This window comes from Microtus pennsylvanicus, chromosome 1 (genome assembly GCF_037038515.1).
Source record: "Microtus pennsylvanicus isolate mMicPen1 chromosome 1, mMicPen1.hap1, whole genome shotgun sequence".
In the NCBI taxonomy this organism is placed as follows: Eukaryota; Metazoa; Chordata; class Mammalia; order Rodentia; family Cricetidae; genus Microtus; species Microtus pennsylvanicus.
The window spans coordinates 19180259-19207535 of record NC_134579.1 but is presented as its reverse complement, the minus strand read 5'-3'; positions in this window follow the sequence as shown (position 1 = coordinate 19207535).

Here is a 27277-nt window from a genome sequence, read left to right as displayed (position 1 = left end):
GTAAGTCCCTTTCCTGCTTTCTCGTTTGAGGTGATAGCATAAAATCCATAAGTAATACCCATCCAGAAAGTCAGTCCCAGTAGAAGGATCCTGAGGGCAACAGCCCATTAGTCTTATCACCACACTGGTCCACTTACAAATAAAGTTTAAAATAGCCACCTGAGGGCTTAAAAAAATTAAGCCCATATCACTGATCAGCAGTCCCCAGAGAAATATTTAAAGATGGTTATGTAAATCAAGAAACGATCATGCAGGCAGGCACACATACACACACGCACACACACATGCACACACACACACACACACACACATATATATGCAAATTCAGAAGCATAGATATTGACAGCTATGTCTGGATAGAAGAGCCAAGCATAAATACTACTTTAAATTGTGGACAAATTAAATATTCACGGCAACAGTAGGAACGACTTAGATGCAATTGCCACCTTTGTGCTGAGCTATTAACTCCCAGCTACTTATTCCATTGTCAATGTGTCTACTGCGATGTCTGCTGCTCTAATACATCTCTGCCAGGCACAGACAACAATAGAGAGAAATGTTTGCAGAAAAACACATAAAGAGGAGTCAGAAGTAACCCAGGGAAATGGTGTCAGTTTTAGCAAAAGCCTTTCACATCCAATGAATAAAGTTTAATTTTCTTTACCATTTAATATAGCAGAACAATCATCTCCAACCTTCAAGTTCTTCTTTCACTTATAGGAATAAAAAGAGGATGGAAGACACTGACAATATGGAAAACTAATTTATGACAATACACACTTTTTTAATCTTGACAATTTCATACACAGCCATAATGAAATGTGATTGTAGGTACCTTTCAACTTCTCTCATAAACCCCCAATATGTGTTCCTCAATACTTCACACTTTTTTTACTGGCCCTGTAAGTCCAGTAAGTATTGCTCTACTGACATGGAATTATTCACAGGACCATGGAAGTTCTATCCATGACCACATCTGTTGAAGGAGATAGCTGATTGTTGGTTCCCAGCCACTTAGCCTCTAAATAATTACACAGAAACTGTATTAATTAAATCACTGCTTGGCCCATTGGCTCAAGCTTATTACTGGCTAACTCTTACATATTAATTTAACCCATTTCTATTAATCTGTGTATTACCATGTGGCTAAGGCTTATCGGGCAAAGTTCCCAGTGTTTGTCTCCTGTGGTTCCATGGCTTCTCTCTGACTCTGCCTTCTTTCTCCCAGCATTCCATTTAGTTTTTCCCTCCTAGTTCTGTTCTGCCTTTGCCGTAGGTTCAAAGCAGTTCTTTACTCATAAACCAAGAAAAGCAACACATGGAAGGACTTCCCATACCATACATCCTCAATAAGAGTCATCAAAATTGGAAAGTTACTAACTGCCCATTGCTTTGATGTGCTTTATCTGGCTAGTTAGAATACCACAATATGATAGTTTAAACAATACGCTCTTTTCTCAAAACTCTGAAGGTTAGAAGTATAAAATCAAAGTGTAAATAGTGCTGTTTCCTAATAAAGATTTTCTTCATGGCTGGAAGAGGAAAGAAATTTCAACCTTCCCTCACATGGCCTCGGCCTTATTATTATTATTTTTTAATTGAGTCTCTATCCTTTCATGTTGGGGGCTGCTCCTTTGTTCTTGCTGCCCAGAACCAAAATCAACATATGGACACTATATTATTTGCAATACTGTTTAGCCAGTATCTTAAGCATATTGTTAGCTAGCTCTTATATCCTAAACTAACCCATCTCCATTAATCTGTGTATCACTATGTGGCTGTGGTTTACCCAGTGAAGTTCCATCCCTGACGTCTGTCTCCAGCTGTGGGGTTACATGGCTTCTCACTGACTCTGCCTTCTTTTTCCCAGCATTCAGTTTATGTTTCCCTCCTGGCTTTACTCTGTTAAACCATTGGCTGAACGCAGCTTTATTCATTAACCAATAAAAGCAATACATATATAGAAGGGTCTACCACACAACTTTCAGGAGGAGAGCTGTATGGTTTCATTGAATAATTTTCTGCTCAAAACCCAAAAATATTTTGCTCCAAAGACACCAATGTTGAGATAAGTCTCAACATACACACTATGATGACGTAAACAGAATAACCTCAAGGGTGTGGATGGAATCTAATGTTGGAAATTTTTGTTGGCTTCTTAGGTCTTCCCCATTTTTTCAGTTTCATTCTTCAGTGTTCAGTTTCTTATCAGTAAATAGAGAGTAGAACAATGATTACATCACTTGGTGTTTTGTGAATTAAAAAAGACAAATACCTAGTGAAAAGTTCTTATAAATACAATTTTATTTTTATTATAACAATGGTGCATTGAGTGAGAAAATTGAGCTTTTTGTGTAGAACAATTATTTCCATATGCATGAGAAACACAATTTTGTAAGTTTTGTACCTTTGCTTTCATGTCAATAGAATTAGGAAATGCTTGTCATAATTCATTTATCACAATTACGGTGTTGAAAAGTAAGTGACAATCTAAGTCATAGCATCTGGTTCTGAAAGAGAATATCTACCCATATTAGTGAAAACAAAAGCCAAATCTAAAGACATCATATAATGGATTTATAAACAGCTTTTTACCAAAACTGTATCTTTGTCACAATAGAGTTCCAAGTTAAAAAACAGAGAAAAAATAATTGAGGGATGTGCATGTTTCAATCTCCAGAATATTTGTGCTCCCACAGGACTTGAAGACAGGATCACACCTAATGTAGAAAGCATCCTCTCTCACCAGGTCTTTAACATAATATTGAAGTTACTCAGATATATTTTTAGAAATGTTCTAAAATGGACTCAATTGCTTTCCATTAACCTACCACTTGAAGGGTCCACCAAGTCTCAACAGGACCTTAGTCTAGGAACTAATTCTCCAACACTGTCCTTGGTGTATTTGCAGGTGTGTTTATGGGTATGTGTGCATATATGTGCAGTCAGAAACTATAGGACAATGCCAGGGTTCTTCCTCGGCTGCTCTGGAACTCATTTTTTTTTCTTTGTTTCTTTCTTTTTCTGAGACACAATAAACCTGACTCACTGAACCTGGCAGCAACTGTTTGGCTGAACATGCTCTCAAGGGAGCTACAAAAATCTCCTTGTCTTATTTGCCTCTCGCAGATGCTGCCCCATTGCCCATAATTTATTTAATTACATGGATTTGAACCCATTCACTCACTTGAGATTGGCACTTAATTGTGTCCATTCAAAATGTGTATGTTAAAACTATCTACAACATGGGTGTCTTTGAAGCAGAGTTCTTTGAGGAGATAATCATGAAAAGAAAAGCCACAAAAGACTTACCACAAAATAACTTCTTTGACAATCACTCTGACGACTAAGCTGACTCTTTAGTCTTTTTGTCAAATAGACTTTGATGTATTTTATATTTATAAATCTCTGATTCAAATTCTGTTTTCCTTTAACCAAAAGCAATAATAGCAGCCATATCTATAAAGCTAAAGTGTTTTTCTCCAGTTTTAATAATTAAAATAACCAAAGGGGCTTCTGTACCTTAGGTTATGTTTTAAGAAATTAAAATGTAATTATCACGCTTCAGGAAAAAGTTTGTGCTGTTGCGCCCCAGGTAATTTTAAGAATTTTACCAAGTATAAAAATGTATTCTTAGGTATGTATTCATTGCAATATCAGGAAAATGTTGTTATTTCAATACAGATAATGATATATGCTGAGAAGGCTGTAATGGGCAGAACAAAAGCAGAAGGGGTCCCCACTTTCAGAAAGCAGGCCCAAACTGTAATCTTCTGGCACCATCAAGTTACAATATTGAATCTAAATGCATATTTAATAACTGTAACTGGATACCACAGAGGTGCCCTTGTTTGATAGGAAGAATTTTATGACTAGAAATTATAAGAGAAAATCTTCACACTAACCATGTAAAACCAATCTAGACTAATCTAGATTGCCCTGATTTACACAGCAGAATTCTATATGAGGAAGTTACATGCAGAATGGCTCGGGTAGCTGAGCAAGTACTCTTCCAGAAGGAAAATGCATGTACTCTTGTGAAATACGGGCAGTTGCTCTGCTACTGTAAGTTGACTGAGATCCATGCCGTTCATGAAATAAAGCTGTCCATTTCTACTGTGATCTAAAGGTTCATTTTTAACCTGCTTGTAAGCCACTCTCATGCACAAATAATCTGACTTGCCAATACTGTTTAGGCGACACCCAGCACAATGTCTTCTCATTGGATTGTGTTCTTCCCCAGGAACTTACATATAAAGAAATAGTCAAAATAAAACACCGTATATCAGTATCTTCCTACATTTTCCCATGGACTTCTCTTACACGGCCATAATTTCAATTTTTTTTCAATTTAACACAAATAAAAGGGGAGAGCAATGAAAGACATGATGACACACCACTAACCCAATTTCTTAGAGAAGCTTTCCCTGTAGTTTATCCACTTTTCCTGCAGTGCGCAGTGGTTGGATTGGTGGTGTTGCTGGAAATTGGCAAGCGTTATTGACTTCGTTTAGACCATGATGTAAGTGTTCCTTCATTTCTATTTTTAGGTTTTCATTCTTAAGTAAATTCCTACAGAAGCCTTAAACCTTATCACTTGTACTCAATAGCAGTCTAAATCTATTGACAAAAGTAAAGCTTTTCATTATTTTTTTTCTTTCTGTTTTTAAACTTGGAGGTGGACAAACAGATACTTCTCTCCTTGAGTAAATCAAAGTCTACCATTACCAAATTCTTACCAGTAAATACTTTGCAATTGAAGTAATGCTTCATTTGTTTTACTTCAATTCCTTTAGACTTCCAACTAAAGGGGTTACATCTAAGGAGTTACAGAAACAACTCAAAAAAGATCAATTTGAAGGCATTACTTGTGAGTCAGTTTAAACATATTGCATTTTCTTACTCCTGTGACAGATTGCTGGCACAACCTTAGGCTCATTTTCCATTGCTGATCATCTATGCAAGAATATTTGCAAACTTATGATCTGAGAAATCTCAGGACACCCTACAGAAATTGAGAAAACTGGAGAGGTAGGGAGAGGAGCAGAGAAAAATGTAGAGATCAACAAAAATCAATTAAAAAATTGAGAAAACTACGACTATATTCAAATTATATTATAGTAAAATAAAAATGTTTAATCTTTATTATTAAAATTTACATACAATTAGTGTGCTATTAGTTAACTTAATTTATATTTATTAGGAATTTATATTCTTCTTCCATAGCTTTTCAACTTCCAATTTATTGCAAAGAATTGCATTGTGAAAATAGTTAAACTTGGATGTTGTTACTTTTAGATACAATGCCAAAGCTCTAACATTTAAATGAAAAACTTGATAAACTGGACTTTATTTAAATAATTCTGTCATGAGAAAGTTACTGCAAAGAATGAAAAGTTAATCTACAATATTGGAGTATACATATATTAGAGGTGCATGTGTAAAGAAGTACTAGTTCTAATGGAAACATAGAAACTAGGGTACAATAGGAAGAAAATTCAGATTCCAAGTGAAAAATAGACTAAGGTATTTCAATAAAAATTTGAAATAGTAAATGACTAAACGAAAGATATGTTAGATCATGGAACTCTTCTGAGTTGAAGACTAAATACACTGATATAGATCTGTAAAAAGTATATAACACTCAATATCCAAAAGCCTGGACTATATCAAATGTACTCTAAGATGGAGAGACACATTAATTGTTTTTTTTTTTGTTTGTTTGTTTGCTATATATTCTTATGAGGTGTCTTTTCTTAACTTTCTCTAAATTTTTAAATTTGTATTTATGTATTTGTGCACACACATAAACACGTACAAGCAAAAGTGTGGTGCTCATATGTGGATGTCAAATGTCATCCTAAATTTTAGTTTTTCTTCTGTTTCTTGAGACAACAGAACGAGCGCTATACTAATTTGTATAAACTGGCTGACCAGTTGAGCTATGTAGATCCTCAGGTCTATGCTTCCTGGGGCACCATGACCAACAGTCAAGTCACCACTTCCCTCGGCGTCTTACATAAGTCCTGTGAATGGAATTGAGGTCTTCATACTCAATAAACACTCTCTGTACTGAGACTTCTTAACACCTCAACTCATCACTTCTGTGAACCCTGCTCTGATCACCAAACTCAAGCCTATTTAAATACAAAACAAAATCTCCAACACACACACACAGAGAGACACGAGTGATATTGACTTCTCAAAAACTGAAAATATACTAACAGACTAATTTCATTGACAATAAACTTAAGGATAAATTAAAAACAATTTTAGTTTTCAAAGTAAATTTTATAAAAGATAATACCAGAAAACATTTGTATCTGTGATTATTTTCATGACTGCAAATGAAGAAAAAATAGAATGCCGAGGAATAGAGGGTAGTTACATTGCCATTAAGATTTCATCCTTTCATATTTTTTTTGTCCCTCACTTACATGGAAGGGCTTTAATCAGAATAATTAGTCATAGTAAATAGTCACCATTAGTTTTAACACAGCTATCCTATATTTATTATTGGTTAGTTTATTTTGTTTTGGCTTTTTGCCTAGTTTATTTTGTTTTGATTTTTACATAAGCCCATCTCCCAACCCGAAAACAAGAATGATAACAATATGTAGCTTAGAGCAGAAATTGTGATTTCATTGGCTATTCTGTTAAGTGCTTATAAGTACCACAGCACTGCAAAGCTGAATTTATTTTTGTCAGAATAAAACATTAAGAGTAAGCAAGAATAATTCTAGATGAAAAGAGGCAACCCCTGGGTAATTTGCAAACATTCCAGATCGTCTTCTTCCTCTAATAGTTAATTTACATTCTGAGTAGGTATACAGAGCTTCCTGGGGAATTTTATTTAAGAACAATGGACTGTGGTTGCAGTCCATGACTTCCATCTGCCTCTCATCTCACAATAGAAAAAGGCAGAACAATTACTTGTGGAGTGCTTAGTGGTTTTAAGACCATGTGAAGAATGTAATAAGTCTCTGAATAATTTCCTCCTCGATGCTGCAGGTGGAGAATATATTCCATTTAAAATATTCCCTGCATAAAGCTTTTGTCTTTGGAAAGATGTTACTGCACAGTATCAGGGGTGACATTTCCAACCTTGGTTACACGTTTTTTAGTCCCTGCAGAAATCTCTTGTTTTCTTTAATTGTGCTCTTTGTTGCGTTAGAGTCACCGTGACTTCTTGCTGTCATGTCTTTTTGTCTGAGTCCCAGAAAATGAGTTTCTGTTATTGTTCCAACTTCTCACGTTAGAAAGTTTCACTTGAATTATCATGTAATTTGAAAATCTAGGACTTTAGAACTGCTGCGTAACAGGAGAAAAATAGCCTCCCACACTGTGTGAAGATTTACTGGTAAAGAGAAGTTACACCATCTCTTCTCTCCGCTGAAACCTTTGGAATTTCCTAAATTCTCAGACCATAGGATGTCTCCTCTAATAATGGCTTGAAAGAATCACTATAATCTTATAACATAACCCCATGTTCTATAATACACTTTCTAGGTAACCCTACAACAGCCACATCAACTATGAGCCATGCTAGTCTGCACTATGGGATCTCACAGCAAGCCTCTGTACTTGACTCCCAAGAACAGCCTGACTCTAGGGACCTCACAGGCATAGCCCCGATGCTTCTACATAGTTCTTACAGAGAGCCAGCTGCATCACTCATTCTAGCTGTTTCACCTTCTTTATATATTTAGAATTTCTTCCTGAGCAGTCTTCTCCCACACACACTTCTACAGTACAACAGAGTATGACTTTCAGAGTTCTTGATATTTCACCTGGTGGGTGAGTCCTGGTTTACATTCTCTAATCAACAAGCCTGAAGTAAACATCATAGCTCTTTTCATTATGTAATGGTGCAGGTCTTGTTTTATTTTTACCGTGTAAGCAGGTATTTCTGTATTTCAGTGAACTCCATGCTGGCCAGTTCTCGGAGAGCACATCAGTTCACTCTGTTAAAGACAGATGTGACAAGAGGTCCATAGCCTTTATACATTTAATAGGGGTTGTCTTGATATAGTCTGCTGATTCTCTGGGCCTGTGAGCTCATTGTCTAGTACAAAATTTTCAGCCCTTGACACCGTTACCAGGGGAGATGTCTATAAATGAATGAAGAGCTGCCTGACATGTCCTAACGCACAGCAGCATTCTGATTGGATAATCTGTGGACTATAATTCACTCTTATAAAATTTTCTTCTTAGGTTACTAGCCTTGTGTAGAAACCTGTTAAGTGTTTGCATAGAAAACAAACTATACATACTTTATTTCATGATTTCCTTGAATATTGATGGAACATAAATCAATTTGTGTCCTTCCAAGATATATCCTGGCAAGAATGTGCATATTGTAGAGCGATACCTACGTGTCTCTTTAGCTATCAAAATACTGAGACAATGCATCTCAGGATTGTTTCAGTGGGTGGTAGAAGAGAACTGCTGAAGGCAGGTGTCAGCCAGAGGGAGCACATGTCTACAGGAAAGAGATTTTAGAATTCGGACAACTTATCAGACCCATTTTTCATGAGTGAAAGGAGGTGAGACAATGACAGGCAGGAAGGCACCTTGACAAAGTCAATTTCGCTATGCATACCTCCGACCAAATTAAAACTACTGTCTGACCTGGGAAATGGTGTTCAGGACAAGCCACTGGGCCTCTTCTCTATGTAGCCAAATTGAGTAAATCTTCCCTTTCTTTGTTTTTTTTTTTTCCACTATTTTATGTGTTTTCAATTGAACTGTGGAGGCTAAGGAGCTGAACCTGGATCCCAGAGCCCAAGCTCTGACTCTAAAAGCAATAACAGCTATGAAAGGCAAGTTGTTTCAATTTCAACTCTTCTAGTTTGAAAGATAGAAGTCTTTCAAAATATATTTCCCCAAGATGTGTTCACTCAATACTTTGGATCATGCTATTATGTTAATAAGAAAAAATATGAATTATATGTGATTTCAATAGACTTTAATGTGACATTTATTATAAATAACTCCCATATATAAATCTTTGGCAGTGATTGAAATGATGGGAATCCTTGTGCCAATTTCAGGACCGTGGTTATGGACGGTGGCTATCTCTAAAAAACCAGAATATAGAACTGACATCAAAAGGATAACAGTGTTTCCTCCAGAGGGAATCCTGTGACTGCCAAAAGGAGAATCTGCTTTATGCTAATCTCCTTTCTCCTTTCTTATCCCTTGTGGAACCTCGATCTGTGCAGCAGCAGAGTTATGTTGGCAGTGGATCCAATAAACAGGATGAGAAATCTCTATCAGGCTCATAAAATAATAACGCAATGAGATGAGGCTTTATATTTTTTTCCCTTGTGCATAAAGTGTAGTGGTGGTGATGAATAAACATTCTCTTCCCTTTGCCAGACAATTTAAGGTAAAATCATGAAAATAAATTTGACTTTAAAAAGTGGAATATGTACAGCATTTCTCAGACCATAGCTGGCATTGCCTTTGAGTTCTTATTTAAAGACTGTGGATCAATACATTTCAAACAATTTTGATCTTTAAATATTTTGAACCTGCTAAGGTAGATTCTCAGAGTAGCAGGTGAGCGGATTAGTAAATTCACATCTTGTCTGAAATTTATTCTAGTTTTAAAATAGGAAGAGTCACATGGCCTTATAATGTTAAATGAACCAAATTGCTTAATGAATGAATCTCTCAGCAGAAGCTTGCTTAATTCAGATTTGCTTCTGTGACTTTTTATGGTCTAGATGGTATACACAGTTTCAATCTCTGCATTACATCATCAACATCTGAGATAATGAGGTTTTGACATATCTAACAGGGAGTAAATTAAATGAAGAAACCATATACACAAATCAAATTAGATTTAGATGTTTTTCCTACTTATCATCAAAATTGAAGGTGTAATTTAGTATGGATATCTGATTAAAAACAGATGGCTCATATCGTCTCCCAAAATGGGAGCAAAAACATTTCAGTTGAAAAGTGCTTGGCATTGTGCTAATATTTGATGACGAAGAAATGCTAAATGTATTTTGATTCTGTTTGCATTCATACTCTAAATGTCTGTTCACTAAAAAGTAACAAAGCAGAAAAGTATTTTCTTCATTGCACAAATGGTTCTAAGGATTAGTTTCATGAACTCTTTAGCAATATATCCTCACCCAGGCATACATGATAAATTCCCAGAACAGGTCTACGAAGGTCCATGTGTAGGAAGAGTTTGGGAAGGTGCTGCAGTCAAGTACTGACATGTTTTCAGATGTTTTGGATTGTGTGTTTTTATGAGAACACTCATGCATTTGAGTAATCATTTCTCCTTGAATGGTAGGAATTAAAATGATGTTATCCAACAGAATACAACACACATAATATGATAATATATGTACATTATTATTCCTGAACAACAGCAACATTCTCAGTTAGGAATATACTCTCCTTTGTTGGTTTGAAGGAGAAAAGTGGTTACCTTGAGTGTTGCTACACTGAAAAGGCAAAAAATGGAGAACAGCTCCTGACCAACACCCAGCAAGTCACTGCAGTTCCTGGGCCAAAGATTATAAGTAGGTAAATTCTGTTGTCAATTACAGGAGATTAGAAGTCAGTTTCTGCCCGGTCAATCCTAAAGTGAGACTATAGTCTCTGGCAGGAACAATGTTGAAGGTTAAAGACATTAAACCTGAGACTCCAGCTAACATAAGCACATGTTTGAAATGATAAATGAGTATTAAGTTGAGCTCGTAGTTTGGCGAAAATATGACTAAGCAGTAAGTGATGACTAATGTCATCATGCACCGCTCTACACTCCATCTGATAGGCATTGTCATTAGAGCAAGTCACATCTTGACAATGATGTTGTAGGAGACAGATGTGGACCCATCAAAATGGCTCAGGGTCACACAGTGATGTTCAGCCCTGCCTGGGAAGGAACAGTAATGGAGACTTTGTAGAAAATGTTCCTTATATTAATTTTGCAAGTACTAGTGAGAATACGGATTATATTTATCAAGCAGAGGGGTGCCTTGGAGGACTGTAGAGCATCTGTACATCTTAGCAGGATGTTATTTGAAGAACATTTGAGAGCACTATCCCTAAAGCAAAGAACTAGTATTAGTTTAAGAGGCTGCTGCCTTGAAATAGAGGTAGGCACGTAGCTAAGAATGGCTTCCAAGTACATGAACAAGGGCAGATAAATAGAATGAAGACAAAAGAATTTATGTTGGTTTTTAACAAGTAAAATCCCTATCTGGAAATTAATGAATTATACAGTATAGCAATCTGTTTATTAGTACATAGGAAACAATCCTATTATATATTTATGCGCTTTTAAAATATATAACAATAACATAACTTCTATGTAGGTTTTAAAGAAATCATAGTATCTGCAAATAATCATAGTATCTGTTTTCTGATCTTTGGTACCAATTATAAGTATGTGTGTTTTTTCATATATATGTTAAGAAAAGTGTGTTCTTTCATGCTGTTTAGTAAGCAATTATACAAAGTCAGGAATTTTCTTCAAGGCTATGTTACACCTATAGTATGTATTAACTTAATTGATTGCTTTAAGAAAATAGGGTAAAATTTGAAATGCAATGTTTTTCTCTTGTCATTTGATTTTTATTTTCTCTAGTACAGAGAATATCTTCTTGGTTATTGATTGATATGCACACTATTATTGATTTAACTTCACCTCTTTCAACACAGAAGTACTTAATTATTTTTTTAAGCCTGGAAGATGGTAATAAGGCAGAAACTACAATTATTATATGTGATTCACACTGTTATAAATGTTTAAAGGAAAGAAAATGATCAATAATTTTGTTAGAAAAAATATGAAGATGAATATTGAAAAATTGTATAATGTTACAATGTTGTTTATAATGTGCTTTCAAATATATCTTTCATTCACATCGGTCAAACTCCATGAGAGCAAAGACAAAGGTTCTAACAGATTTTGGGTGACAGACATTTTATAAATACCTGATGTCATCATCATGGTTTGTATGATTTGTTACAAATTCTCATTTGATATTTGACTGGCTCTCTTATGGATTTGAATATTAACACAAGATTCTTAAATAAGAAAAGATAATGGTTTTGAAAGATTTAAAGGATGTGTGAGGCCCAGAGTGTGAGAATAAGTACCTATGCTTATTAGCCTTGCAAGCTTTAGTTTCATGTCTTTGTGGATTTGCTGATTTCACACGGAACAGGAATGGTGTTCTGCGTCCCCCATGTTCCCCTTACCGTTCTGCTCAGGTCTGATAGCAGTTAATTAACCGACTCCCTCACCCAGTATAGACCACAAAGCCCAAGGGAACCTTGAAAGCCAAGAATGTGGATAATCATGTATTCATGGGTCATACAGTTTCTTCCTTATTCACTCCTTTTTCTTTCCAGAATAGATTTCTTCTGTGGATTGAAAAGTCTATCATGCTTTACTTCACACTTTTAGTAGAAATAATATTAATAGCACTAGTGGGCAGAATCCCATCTAGTCCAGGTTGATTTCAAAGTAAGGATGTACAGGAGAAATGCTCTCCACTCTTGACACTCCTGCCTCTACATGAGTGTTTGAATATGAGGTGTGCACCACTGCACCTAACTTGTGAAATGCCATAGATGAAACTCAGGGTTTCTAATCCATCCTAAATCAGTAGTCTGTTACCTAAGCCACATTCCTGCTTCTACTTCTTTCTTTAATTTTTATGCCTGAATAAATAAAAATACTGTAAAATGCCTACATGTGAGTATCTAAGTGTACAAAAAATAAATCCAAAGAGTTGTAGCTTATTTTATGTGCCATGAGAAGAACAACAGAAAGTCATGTTGACTGCAATTTCAAACAGTTAACAGAACAAACTTTCAGATGTTTCACAAGCTCCATAGTAGTGAACATAGTGAATGCAGGAATAGATCACACTTCATCAGTTCCTTTTAACTTAATTTTTATTTCTTTTCTCCCTCTGCTTCTATTTACCTCTTTAATACTCCCTTCTCAAAATATTTTGTTTACTTTTGAGACATGAGATAAAACAAACTGTTTAGATTTACATGTTATAATTGCAGGCAGAGGAACTGAACAGTTCATATTAATGACAAGGCTAAGAAGAGAAAAGATAATGGGCAGTTGCTAAGATCCCTATTACAAGCTCAGTTAGAGATATCTACAGGGGAAACAATAATAGGATGTAATAATGCAGACTACCGGGCAGTGGTGGCACACACCTTTAATCGCAGCACTTGGAAGACAAAGACAAGTGGATCTCTGTGATATTGAGGCCAGCCTGGTTTACAAAGCAAGTTAATGCAAAATCAAGGCTACACAGAGAAACCTAGTCTCAAAAAAGCAAAATAAATAAATAAACAATCAAAGAAACAAAATAACTCAGACCAAATATTAAGATAATGGAAGGGTCTGGTAGTGTTTCAGTCTTTATTTTTATGTGAATTAAACATATTATAGCATCATGAACAATTTTTATACACATTTTTTCTAATTTCACATTTTATGTTTTTATTTCTACAGACACACTTTATATAAAAAGTACATTTTAATTTTGTTATTTATTTAGTTTACACCTAGACTTCATCACTTCCTTTAATTGTTGCCTCATTAATATGAAGGAAATAATGACTTATCATGAAAATATGAAAAATGATTAACAGTTGGCATTATCCAAAAATGACATTTACAAACATGCTGTGCTAGACACAGGAGAATATGTTTATTGTTTCCACAATATCAGATTATAAAATAAAAATAAATTCAAAGGATGGAGAAAGATACAAGCGACAATTTGCCAGATAATTCATCTTATTTTGATAATTTTGCTAAGGCAAATGTAGATTTCTTGATTCTGATCTTAATTAAAAATTGAATCTGTCGTGTCACACATTACATAGCATAAAGTAGAAGTATATTTATATTTATGTATGTGTTTTTTCATAGTTGCAGCTCATAGAATGATTATGAGTTAATGATAATGTAGCAGCTGTTTAAAGAGGTTTCCAGTAAATAAATAAAGCCAGGCAGTGGTTGCACACGTCTTTAATCCCAGCAGATGCAGGCAGATCTCTGTGAGTTCGAGGCCAGCACGGTCTACAAAAGCTAGTTCTAGGACAGGTACCAGCGTTACACAGAAAAACCCTGTCTCAAAAAACAAAACAAATAAATAAATAAATAGGGTTCTGATATGGACTGATAGATATAATCTGTACCGATAAGAATGTAAGAGAGAAGTACCAATTATTCCTGATGCTTCAGCTTGCTTAATTTCCCTGGATCACAACCATAGGGATTAAGATGACTCACTGCCCTCTATGTGCCCACCTTCTTCTCCAGTAGTACCTAAAAATATAATGCTCTGATCCAACTTGGTTAAGTAGTGTTGTCTCTGCAGCTGACTCATCTTCATTTGTAAGCCAGATTCTCCTGTCACTAGCAGCTTTATGCCTACATCGCTCCCTATCACTCTCTTGGCTTGAAGTATGTGCTGATCTCAACAACGGCACCTTAATTTTCCCCTCCTCATTTCCAGACATACATTTTTTTGAACCAGATTAATTTGGTTCAAGCAGAGCATCTGCTTAGGCTGAATTTCAGGGTAAAATAGATTCTAATTTGTTTCTTCCATTATTGTTTCATTTTATATAGCTAGAACCTTATTGAAACTGTAATTAGTAAAATAGATTTACATAAAAATTAAGTAAGGAGGCAAAGCAAGGAAGGGTCACACAATTTCTAGGTCTGTTTTTATATTGCTTTCATACCTTGCCTTCTTTTGATAAATTTGAGAATCAATTAAGAAGTTCAGTATATGATTAAAGTAGTTTTAACTTGCTTTTAATCTATTCTCCTTTGCCAGAATGCAGTAAATGTTTATTAAAGCTCAGATACTTAATATCAATTAGTAAAAGGTGTGAGCATCATCCACTACCAGCAATCCATCTTGTGCCAAATAATAAAATTGGAGTTTGTACATTAGTTATCAAAGAGTAATTGTTAGATATTATTTAATTTTTGTGAATTATTATTTAAAAGCTAATAAATGCTCAAAGGTAACATTATAATTGTTTTCTGACACATTGCTATGTTTGCTAATGTTATAAACCTGTGAATCTCACCTGTATAGTACTTTAGGATTGCTTTTACATGCATGCAGGGGTGTCATTTAGACATGGAGAACTAAAGTCCTGGATCTTGGAGGAGAACCGACAACTTAAGCCAACATAATCTCTAACTAAAGTCTAAATATTTATCCCAATACCCACAGATAAGCATAATCCTCATTACTCTTTAAGAAAACATTTCTTTCCAGGAGCAGGAATACACTACAGAAAACAACCACATAGAATGCATTTATGAAGCTCAGTCAGCAATGTAAACTTCTACAAAACAATCACTGCACCTAAGCCCAAGGGAGACCTCAAAAGCAGGGCTCAGAAACTTTCAAAGGCAGAGAATCAGGGAGTTGTCTGTGATTGTGTGTGTGTGTGTCCTTGAAATGTCAAAACTACATCCATGAAGTAACTTGTCTGCTAAAAGATATAGACTTTTTAATGCTTAGAGATTCTTTAATAGGAAGATGGCACAATACAAAATGGGGCATGAAGTGAAAGCACCCAAGGAGCAGGCCTAATGATGAGAAAGAGAAAGGGAAATCTGAAGCCTGTGTCTAAATCCTTTCGAAAATCAGGCCAAAATTACAGGAGAATTTTCTTGGTACCTTTGTATACCATTTGACTATTATCAGGGAAAGAACACGTTTCAGAAACAAAGCACACGAAAATAGTCTACCTAGTTGCCTACATAAGGCATTCAAACATGATTGAGAAATTGTTGAACTATCAGGAAAATGTGAATTTGTAATTGTTTTCGATGTTGTGTTCTATGTTTAATTTCCACATGGGAAATAATAAATATCATGGCAAGACGAATCTCTTCCACTTTGGAAATCATGAAAAAAAAAAGTTACCTCAATGGTCTAATGATAAGAGAAAGGATGGTGAAGAAATATTGTATACAAAACAGAGACTGCTTTGTTTTCCATTGTTTAAAGACCTGTTATTTTATAAATTTGACAACAGTAATGTCTGTTGCTCTCTGGAAGTATGGATCCTCTATTCTGGGATTTACTTCATTTTTCTCTGTAGATAAAGAGAGAATGAAGATGGACTGCCCTACAAAAATGCCCGAGGAATATCATCATCAGGACAAAATCACTTTTTTTGCTTTGCTGTCTCTCATTGGTAGTGACAGTTATTTATTGCTTTCTACCACGTTCAATACAATGTGCTAACATTTAGAGGCAGTTGTTTAAAATAAGTTAATTCTTAAAAAATGTATAAATTAACTAATCAACATCAAGTGATGCTGGAAACGAAGAAAAGCTGAAAGGGGGAGAAAAGCATTTATGAATATTTTATTTGGGAGGGCCTGTTGTAGGTAGGTATAAAGTAACTAACTTTGCCTCCCATGGAGGTCTGTAGGATGAATGGCTTTTGTATTTGAGTTTAATATTATATTCTGAAGAGTAGTTGCCACAAATGAGGGATAGAAAGAGTAGTCAAGGAAGCCATCCAGCTCAGTCTCTTGGGTTATCTTAGGTTATTATAATATGTTAGTCTTTACGTACATTTAAAGATAATCTACAATTAGAAGATGAATTATTTTTTGTCACGCTCTTTTCCCTACCCTAACATCTTCCAGATATTCACAGACTCCTATCCACCAAACATTATGTTCTCTCTCTCTGTCAAAAAGAAAATAAATCTCTCTCTTAAAAAGAAAGTAAAGTCAAAACAAACAAAAATAAGAAAAAAGTCTTTGAGCAAAGTAACTACATAAACTTTTAATTTAAAGCTATTTGAATTATATCAATACATTCATTTAAATTGTTTTAGTGCAACAAAGATATGAAAGAGAGTAGTATATAGAAGCTGTTGTTTTAAAAAATCCAATGATAGCCTTTGCTGGAGAGGTTGTGGAGGAAGGAGTACCCTCATCCATTGCTGGTGGGAATGCAAACTTGTGCAACCACTTTGGAAAGCAGTATGGCGGTTTCTCAGGAAATTCTGGATCAACCTACCCCTGGACCCAGCAATACCACTCTTGGGAATATACGCAAGAGATGCCCTATCATATGACAAAAGCATTTGTTCAACTATGTCATAGCAGCATTATTTGTAATAGACAGAACCTGGAAACAACCTAGATGCCCCTCAATGGAAGAATGGATGAAGAAAGTGTGGAATATATACACATTAGAGTACTACGCTGTGGTAAAAAACAATGACATCTTGAATTTTGCATGCAAATGGATGGAAATAGAAAACACTATCCTGAGTGATGTAACCCAGACCCAAAAAGATGAACATGGGATGTACTTACTCATAATTGGTTTCTAGCCATAAATAAAAGTCAGTGAGTCTATAATTTGATACCTAAAGAAGCTAAATAAGAAGGTGAACCCAAAGAAAAACATATAGTTATCCTCCAGGCTATGGGAAGTAGACAAGATTGCCAGGCAAAAAATTGGGATCTTGGGGGTAGGGAGGGATAAGGGTAAGGGGAGATGGGGAGAGAAAAGTGAGAAGGGGAAGATGGGGGAACTTGGGGAAACAGGATGATTGGGATAAAGGAAGGCTGGAAAGGGGAGCAGGGAAGCACATATCTTAGTTAAGGGAGCCACCTTAGAGTTGGCAAGAGACTTGAACCTAGAGTGGCTCCCAGGTGCCCAAGGCGATGTCCTCAATTAGTTCTTTGATCAGCTGAGGATAGGGAACCTGAAATGACCCTATCCTATAGCAATACTGACGAATATCTTTTTTTTTTTTTTTTTTTTCGAGACAGGGTTTCTCTGTGGCTTTGGAGCCTGTCCTGGAACTAGCTCTGTAGACCAGGCTGGTCTCGAACTCACAGAGATCCGCCTGCCTCTGCCTCCCGAGTGCTGGGATTAAAGGCGTGCGCCTATCTTGCATATTACCATAGAACCTTCATCTGGCGATGGATGGAGATAGAGACAGAGACCCACACTGGAGCACTGGACTGAGCTCCCAAGGTCCCAATGAGGAGCAGAAGGAGGGAGAACATGAGCAAGGAAGTCAGGACCACGAGGGGTGCACCCACCCACTGAGACAGTGGGGCTGATCTATTGGGAGCTCACCAAGGCCAGCTGGACTGGGACTGAAAAAGCATGGGATAAAACCGGACTCTCTGAACATGGCAGACAATGAGGGATGATGAGAATCCAAGGACAATGCCACGGGTTTTGATCCTACTTCATGTTCTGGATTTGTGGGAGCCTAGCCAGTTTGGATGTTCACCTTCCTAGACATGGACGGAGTGGGGAGGACCTTGGACTTTCCACAGGGCAGGGAACCCTGACTGCTCTTTGGACTGGAGAGGGAGGGGGAGAGGAGTGGGGAAGGGGGAGAAGGGCGGGAGGAGGGGGAGGGAAATGGGAGGCTGGGAGGAGGCGGAAACTTTTTTTTCCTCAATAAAAAATTTTAAAAACATCCATAAATAACATTGAAAACGTTTACTTTAAATAAATTCATTTGCTGGGCAATGGCGGCACACAACTTTAATCTCAGTACTAGGGAGGCAGAGACAGGTGGATCTCAGTGAGTTTGAAGCCATCCTGGTCTAGAAGCAAGTTTCAGGAGAGTCAGAGCTTTTACACAGAGAAAGCCTATATCAAAAAACAACAACAAAGATTCACTTTTCCATTGCATAATTAAAGACACTAAATTCATGCTAAAACCTCTAAATTATCTTGTATGCTTTGAGCAAAGTTAAATATGAGTTATATGCTGTATATAATTATTTTTAGAAGACAATTACTTTGCTTTTTGTATATGAATATGTATCATGTATGTATGTGATATATATGCAGATGGGACATGGCTGCATGCACATGTTTTCAGTTTCCAGAAGATTGTGAGAGCTGTCTTAAATGGTCATTCTTTGCTTTGTTCCCTTGAGAATTCTTCTCCGTGAACAATAAACTTGCAGGATTCCCCTGTCTCTCTTTTCCGCAGCTCTGGGATCACAAATGTAAATGACAATGCATGACAGTTTATATAAATGCTGGGGATTTGTACTCAAGTCCATGTATAGCAATCCCACTTTACCTGCTACACCACGTAGCACACATATTGTGGTTTGCCTGTTTTTATAGTTAAAATATAGCAAACACCGGATGTATTAAGTATAGTATCAACAGTGAAAAAAATCTGCTTTTCCAGTTCTCATGTTCTGATTTTGTACTCCTTGAATTTTGTACTCGCTGAATTGGTTTAATTTTGAACTAAAGTGTATTCAAAAGATCTGAAACGAAAATGGGCTCATTTCCATTTTAAATGTCACTGAAATGAAAATACTGAAGTCCTAGATAAATGATTTCCTTCCATAAGGTTAAATATCTGCCACGAATATTAGTTGAGCTTTCTCAAAATTGCCCTTGAAGTATATTGCTGCCAAAAAATAAGTAATAGCAACACAAGTAAATTAAGCTAGCATTGTGTGAAAATCAGTGTCTCGACACTAGATTCTTTGAATTGTTATGATCTTAGTGCAATTGGAATGTCACCATAAAAGAAAATCTTCATTTAAGCCAGTTTTATAAAACAATTTTTATTTCTCCTGTTTATTTATATGCTTGCACACTTGAACACTTCCCTGCAATGAGCTAAGTTAGTGGATGAGACATTCTGTTAAACACACCATTATCACTCAGTATCAAGTGCGATGATAGAAGCATTAGGAAGGGACTTGAGAGCACAAGGGAAGAATGCTTCTCTCAGACACATTAGAAAGGGTCCACAGAATGGACTGAGTGTTAGCAGGTGAAGATTGCTTTATTAAACAAAGATTTTCAGAGAAGAGAAAAATAGGGAAAGACAGAAATGTTCCAATAACCCCAGAGAATTAATTAATACAAGATAGGCTACGAAGGAAACAATCAGAAAGCTTACAAGAAGAACTCATTTTAAAACAGGTTCTTCAATAGTAAAGCTGTAATCTGTATAGCCACAGAGATTAAGTTCAACTAAGGGACTATAGGAGAGGGGAAGATCACTCAAGGAAAGGAATCAGAGTGTTGTAGATACAGAGAGACCTGGGGAGACAGAAGTGGAAGAATTCAGGGAGGAACAAGTAATACTAATGGTCATTTGAGGGGCCATATGGAAACCTCTAATGCAGAAACTATATCTATATCTATATCTATATCTATATCTATCTATCTATCTATCTATCTATCTATCTATCTATCTATCTATCTATACATATTAATAAAAATGAAGTCAGCAAATAACAATGGGAGACAATGCCCCCATTAGACATCTTGAACTACCAACTGAAATATCCAGTGATAGAAATGAGTTACATCTATTTAAGTCATCGGCCGAAAGGTCCTCATGGAAACCCCAAACCTTTCAGGCTATTGCCAAGATCATTGATAGCTCTTCACAAACTAGTAGTAAGACCCTATTGCTGAATAAAACACACATTTCATTGAACATGAAGAAGTCAAACTAATGACTAACTAGAACATTCACTCCTACTGAATAGTGTCCATGGTACTTGGTGGTACTCTGCATGCTATCACAGAAGTAAAGAAACCATCAACTCTACTACAAAACCTTCAATCTCCTCTGGTGATCTGCCTGCAATATATGATAGTACAACAGTGGCAAAACTTCAAGAGAGCAAGAAACCCCTCTAAATGGATTGAAGGTCCACACTGCTGGAATGAAACCATGGCTAACACAGCTTGTGTGATCATGAAACTTAGACTGCTTAGGTTACGGGAATAGGAGAAAAACAATTACTATTGTTTTGCTAAAGGAAAATAGTGATAAAATAACACCCAATGATATTCTACAATAGTGATAGGTCAGTTCCTCTCTTGGTCATCATCAGAGAAGCTTGCTCTTTTGGTAGATCAGAAAAAAGAGAGACCAACAACTGGACCATGTGCAGAGAGTCAGAAACTTTGAGTCTTAACAAAGAAGGTTTCTAAAACATTAGATTCATGTTGAGTTTACACTGATTTAAATTAATTTTTATTGAAGTAAATTATTGAAGGGTCTTGTTTAGTTCAAAGGAGGTATGTATGTATGTATGCATGTCTTAGGGTTTTTATTGCTTTAACAAAACTCCGTGACAAAAAGACAAGTGTGGGATGAAAGGGTTTTTTTTTTTTTGGCTTACACTTCAGCATTGCTGTTCATCGCCAAAGGAATTCAGGACAGGAATTCAAACAGGCAGGATTCTGGATGCAGAAGCTGATATAGAGGACATGGAGGAGTCCTGATTACTGGCTTGCTTCCCATGGGTTGCTTAGCCCATCTTTTCTATATCCCAGGACCAGCAACCCATGAATGACTCTATCCACTATGGGCTGAGTCCAACCTCATTGGTTCACATCAAGGTATTTTCTCAACTGTGTGGTTCCTTCCTCTGATGCCTCTGGTTTATATCAAGTGGACATTTAAAACCAACCAGTACAATGACTATTCCTAGATTTTGTCAATACATTGAGAACCTCCCATGTTTCTATTAAAATACTGGATATTGGATAATAATTTACTACTAGCTTGACTTTGGTCAGTATCGATCTCTGTTGTGCACAATACATCTCAATGACCACTGACACACAAAATAAATCTTCAAATATGCCCAGTGCTTAGGTAAGATTTGTCAACATTTTCAAATCTTCTGGTATCTGCTTTTCTTGATTGGAATTTTAATTTTCCTCAAGTAAATGTAGTTTTCTTTTTTCCACAGGCCATGGATTGAACTATATTCACCAAATACCTCTGTGCATGTCAAGATAGATTGGTTATGAATCTTCTAGAAAAGGGAATCAAATCAACTTACCAACTTCCTAAATTACAGTATGAGAATAGAAGATATCTCCACTAAATACAGTCATACTTTAGAGTCTGAGATGTCCCTCACCTCTCCTGTACGTTCTTCACAATCCAAAGTGACTGTAGTGAAAAGTGATCATATTATATGTCTTTCTATTATTAAGAATCTCTCAGTTTCAGCCATGACCATGACTGGTCAGAAATTGTATTGTAGATACCACCTCAGATTTTGGAATCATAAAATGAACAACAAATTTAAGAGTTTAGAGCAGGAGCAAGATGTCAGAACACAAAAATGACTTCATGTAATATAAGAATATTGGGGCTAGAAAAATGACTCAGAGGTTCAGAGCATTGCCTGCTCTTCTAAAGGTCCTGAGTTCAATTCCCAGCAACTACATGGTGGCTCACAATCATCTGTAATGGGGTCTTGTGTCCTCTTCTGGCCAACAGACATACACACAGACAGAATATTGTATGCATAATAAATAAATAAATATTTGAAAAAAATATAAGAATATTTAAGAATGGTTGTTAAGCATGAAACTCCAATTCCTAAATGAGTATACAGCATTGCCAAGGCTTTATATTTGAGCTTTTAGTGATTTTTGTTGATATATGTGGATATTTTCAATATATCCTATATAAAGGTATGTAAGCTATATATTATAAATTTCTTGTCCAGAGTAAAAATAAAAAAAGAAAGCTAACATATTACTTTAAAAGACTAGAATAAAATAAAGTGAATGATATGAGAAGAGTAAATTCTCTTAGCAGTTTAATTAATGAGTATCTTTTCTGGATTAACATTGTAGGAGGAAACCACTCAGCTATTCTAGACTCATAGTCCCACATCCAATTTTATATATGTGTATGGGGTCCAAATTCACATATGAATTCATATTTATCTGGTAAGCTCCCATCTATTCTACATGGTAAGTGCTCTAACCACTTTGTGAACTCTCCAATCTTCATCTTTTTAATATTATCCTTCATTCTTATAATAGAGAAGCAGCAGTGTAATATTCTGTATTGTCTAAAGTACACTCATCTTAACTACTTTCATGTTGCTGTAACAAAATAACCCAATTGTTGAGAAAGAACAATTGATTTTGGTTCAAGGATTTGGAAGACACAGTTTATCATAGCAAGGGAGGTATGGAAGAGTGGATCCTTCTGTACACACAGGAGGGTATGGCAGTGACTGCTCATTTTATGGTGGAACATGAATCAGAAAGAACAAGACAGAACCAGGGCCACAGTAACAATGAAAATCTACACTTAGTAAACTACTTTTATTAGTCGGGTCCAAGCTCCTAACATATACACAGGTCATCCGAAACAGCACCAGTGTTCCAGGAACACTCAAACAAAATGTAACATGTTTGAAAAAAAATTAGATTCAAACTATAACAAGATAACTTTATGGGCTCATCTGCTATTTTTGAAAGCAGACTGCTCTTTCTTTCACCAATGCACAAAGCACACTTTCTGTGGGGAAATAGGAAGAACAGCAAGCTAGAGTTGGGGAGATGGCATATCTCCACTTCTTTTGCTGCTTGTGGACCACACAAACAACATTTTCCCTCCCAGCTATACTCTATGCTATCTTTCTGTACATCTCTCTGGTGGTGACTCTTGGTTTTGTAATCCAGGACTCCCAACATCAGGGACAATTTTCATTTGTACTTATGTGGTAGAGGAAGCACAAAGGTTGAAATCTGAATCTCTGGATAAGAAGTTTCAAACCTAATTACATGGCATATCACCATAAGCCAGCATTAAACCCTGACAATATTAAAGTCAGTTTTGCTTTCCTGATCTAAATTATGACCTACACTGCTGCAGTTATGACTAATATGAATCATATTAATGCATCTTTTGTAACAAATTTATGTATGTATATTGTGATGACTTACGTACACAAAAGGTTCTCTACTAAAATTTTCAATGTTTTGTTTTCTCAAAGAACTTTTGTTTATCATTTGATAAGAGAAAATATGAAAAAAATAAGCAATATGTAGAATTTACAAATTCTGATGTTTAACATTTATGTTTTAAATTTAAATTTCTTCTAGTATCTGAATATTCACCAGTAATTATTGGTTGATTCTTTTAATTTGTGCTAAATAAGTTTTCTTAATTACATAGTGTGAAATATCATAATGATTGGATGAATCTATAGGAGAAAGAGACGTTATATTCCACCCAACAAAATACACTCAAATATACTGATTTAGTCACAAATTCAGGCAGAGTACACAGAAACATAATTGCTACTTACTTTATAACTATCTTACAATCAGATAAAGTATTTAAATATGTTTCTTACACATAATTTGAAGATTTTGAAGCATGTATATACTTGGTAAACTGAGGAAAAAGGAGGATGAATTAGAACTTTAAGTGCTATTCTCTTCTATATATGATTTTTACAACATTTAATTGATGTTAATACAGAGTTTTAAATCATATTAACTTGAATTTACAATGACAACAACAATCTTCATCTTCACTGTAATTTCTAAAAGTATAAGTGCAAAATTTAGACCATTCAGATGGTAAATTGATTGATGATAATCTTCAGTGTGATCATTCAGAAAATAAATGTTTAGAAAAAGCAGTCATCACTTAACATACTGTGTATTACTTATAAGAGCACTTTCAACTAAATCAAGTCAATTCATTCCTTGAATCTACAGTGTATAACAGCACAGCATGTATCAGGGAAATGCTAGGAACTATTAACCCAGAATTGCTAAATAAAAACCTCAAATCAAATCAATTGACTGAGAGTGCTTACTTTCTAGGTATCTTTGAATACACAAGAAAGACACACACACATTTCTGCTAAGTGCAAAAACAAGCAGTTCTTTTGAGTCAATATTGACATTTCTTTACAACCATCTAATCATAATATGTATACGTAGATAATGAATGTATCATGAATATGTATTGATGGAAAATATGTATATACAAATTCAATACTAGTAACATAAATCTTTTTTATTGAAAAAATTTCCGCCTCCTCCCAGCCTCCCATTTCCCTCCCCCTCCCCCACTCCTCTCCCCTGTCCCCACTTCTCTCCCCCTCCTTCTGCAGTCCAAAGAGCAGTCAGGGTTCCCTGCTCTGTGGAAAGTCCAAGGTCCTCCCCCTTCCATCCAGGTCTAGGAAGGTGAGCATCTAAACAGGCTAGGCTCCCTCAAAGCCACTGCCTGCAGTAGGATCAAAACCCAGTGCCATTGTCCTTGGATTCTCATCATCCCTCATTGTCTGCCATGTTCAGAGAGTCCTGTTTTATCCCATGCTTTTTCAGTCCCAGTCACGCTGGCCTTGATGATCTCCCAATAGATCAGCCCCACCATCACAGTGGGTGGGTGCATCAGTCGTGGTCCTGACTTCCTTGCTCATGTTCTCCCTTCTTCTGCTCCTCATTTGGGCCTTGGGAGCTCAGTCCAGTGCTCCAGTGTGGGTCTCTGTCTCCATCCCCATCCATCGCCAGATGAAGGTTCTATGATGATATGCAAGATATTCATCAGTATGGCTATAGGATAGGGCCATTTCAGGTTCCCTCTCTTCAGCTGCCCAAGGGACTAGCTGAAGACATCTCCCTGGACACCTGGAAGCCCCTCTATAGTCAGGTATCTTGCCAACCCTAAGACAGATCCCTTAATTAAGAAGTATACTTCCCTGTTCCCATATCCATCCTTCCATTATCCCAACCATCCCATTCCCCCAAGCTCTCCCCATCCTCCCCTTCTCCCTTTTCTCTCCCCAATTCCCCTTACCCCCATCCCACCCCACACCCAAGTTCCCAATCTTTGCCTGGCAATCTTGTCTACTTCCAATATCCAGGTGGATAACTATGTTTTTCTTTGGATTCACCAGTCATACACAACGTACTAGATGAAAATTTCCAGCCCAACTAAGTTGGCTACATCAACAAAATCTCAGACAATTGATGATCTCACAACAGCAAATCTCAGAGAAGGTAAAAACACACAAATTAATATCACCACCACCAAAAACTAAATTAACAGGAGATAGCAGTTTAATATCCTTTAATATAAATGGACATAACTCACATATAAAAAGACATAGGTTAACAGATTGAATGTGAAAACAGAATTCATTCTTCTGTTTCACACAAGAAACACAGCTCAACCTCAAAGACAAAAATTTCCTCAGAGTAAAGAGTTGGGGAAAAAATTCAATTAAATGGAACTAAGAAATAATCTGGTGTAGCTACCCTAATATCTAACAAAATAGACTTTAAATTGAAATCAATCAAAAGAGACAATGAAGGAAATTTCATATTAGTCACGGTAAAATCCATCAAGAGGTAATTTCAATACTGAAAACATGTATGCCTCAAATACAAGGGCACCCTCATATGAAAAAAAACACATTTCTACACTTTAAATTATACATTAAACTCCACACACTAAGAGTAGGAAACTTCAACGCTCCACTCTCACTGTCTCATTGGACAGGACAATCAGACAAAAAATTAACAGAGAAATAAGGGAACTGACAGATGCTATGTGCTGTATTAGGATACAGTTTCAGGTAGGCTTTCTATTACTATGAAGAGACACCATGACCACAGCAACTCTTATAAAGAAAAAAAAAAACATTTAAATGGGATGATTTAAATTTTCAGAGGTTTAGTCCATTTTTATCATGGTGTGATATAGGTGCATGCAGGCAGACATCGTGCTAGAGAAGGAGTTTAGAGTCCTAATCTTTACTGGCAGACAAAACGTGATCACAGTTTAACACTGAGCAAAACACGAGGAAAGCCTACCTCAAAGCGCACCCCCACAGTGAAACATTTCCTCCAACAAGGCTGTCCTACTCCATCAAAGTCACACATCCTAATAATACCACTCCTGAGCTTACGAGGGCCAGTTTCATTCAAACTACTATAAAAGTTCAACATGATGAACCAATCAACTTCTGATTTAGCAAACAAACAAACCAACAAAAAATAACTAAAAGGAACTACATCACAAAATGCAGGAGAGGCTATCATAGGTGTTTTTGATTTTAGCCATTCTGACAGGTGTAAGATAGTATCTCAAAGTTGCTTTGATTTGCTGGAGAGGATGTGGAGTAAGGGGAACACTCATCCATTGCTGGCTGGAATGTAAACTTGTGCAACCACTTTGGAAACCAGTGTGGCGGTTTCTTCGGAAATTCGGAATCAACCTACCCCAGGATCAAGCAATACCACTCTTGGGAATATACCCAAGAGATGCTCTATCATACTACAAAAGCATTTGTTCAACTATGTTCATAACAGCATTATTTGTAATAGCCAGAACCTGGAAACAACTTAGATGACCTTCAATGGAAGAATGGATGAAGAAAGTGCGGAATATATACATATTAGAGTACTACTCA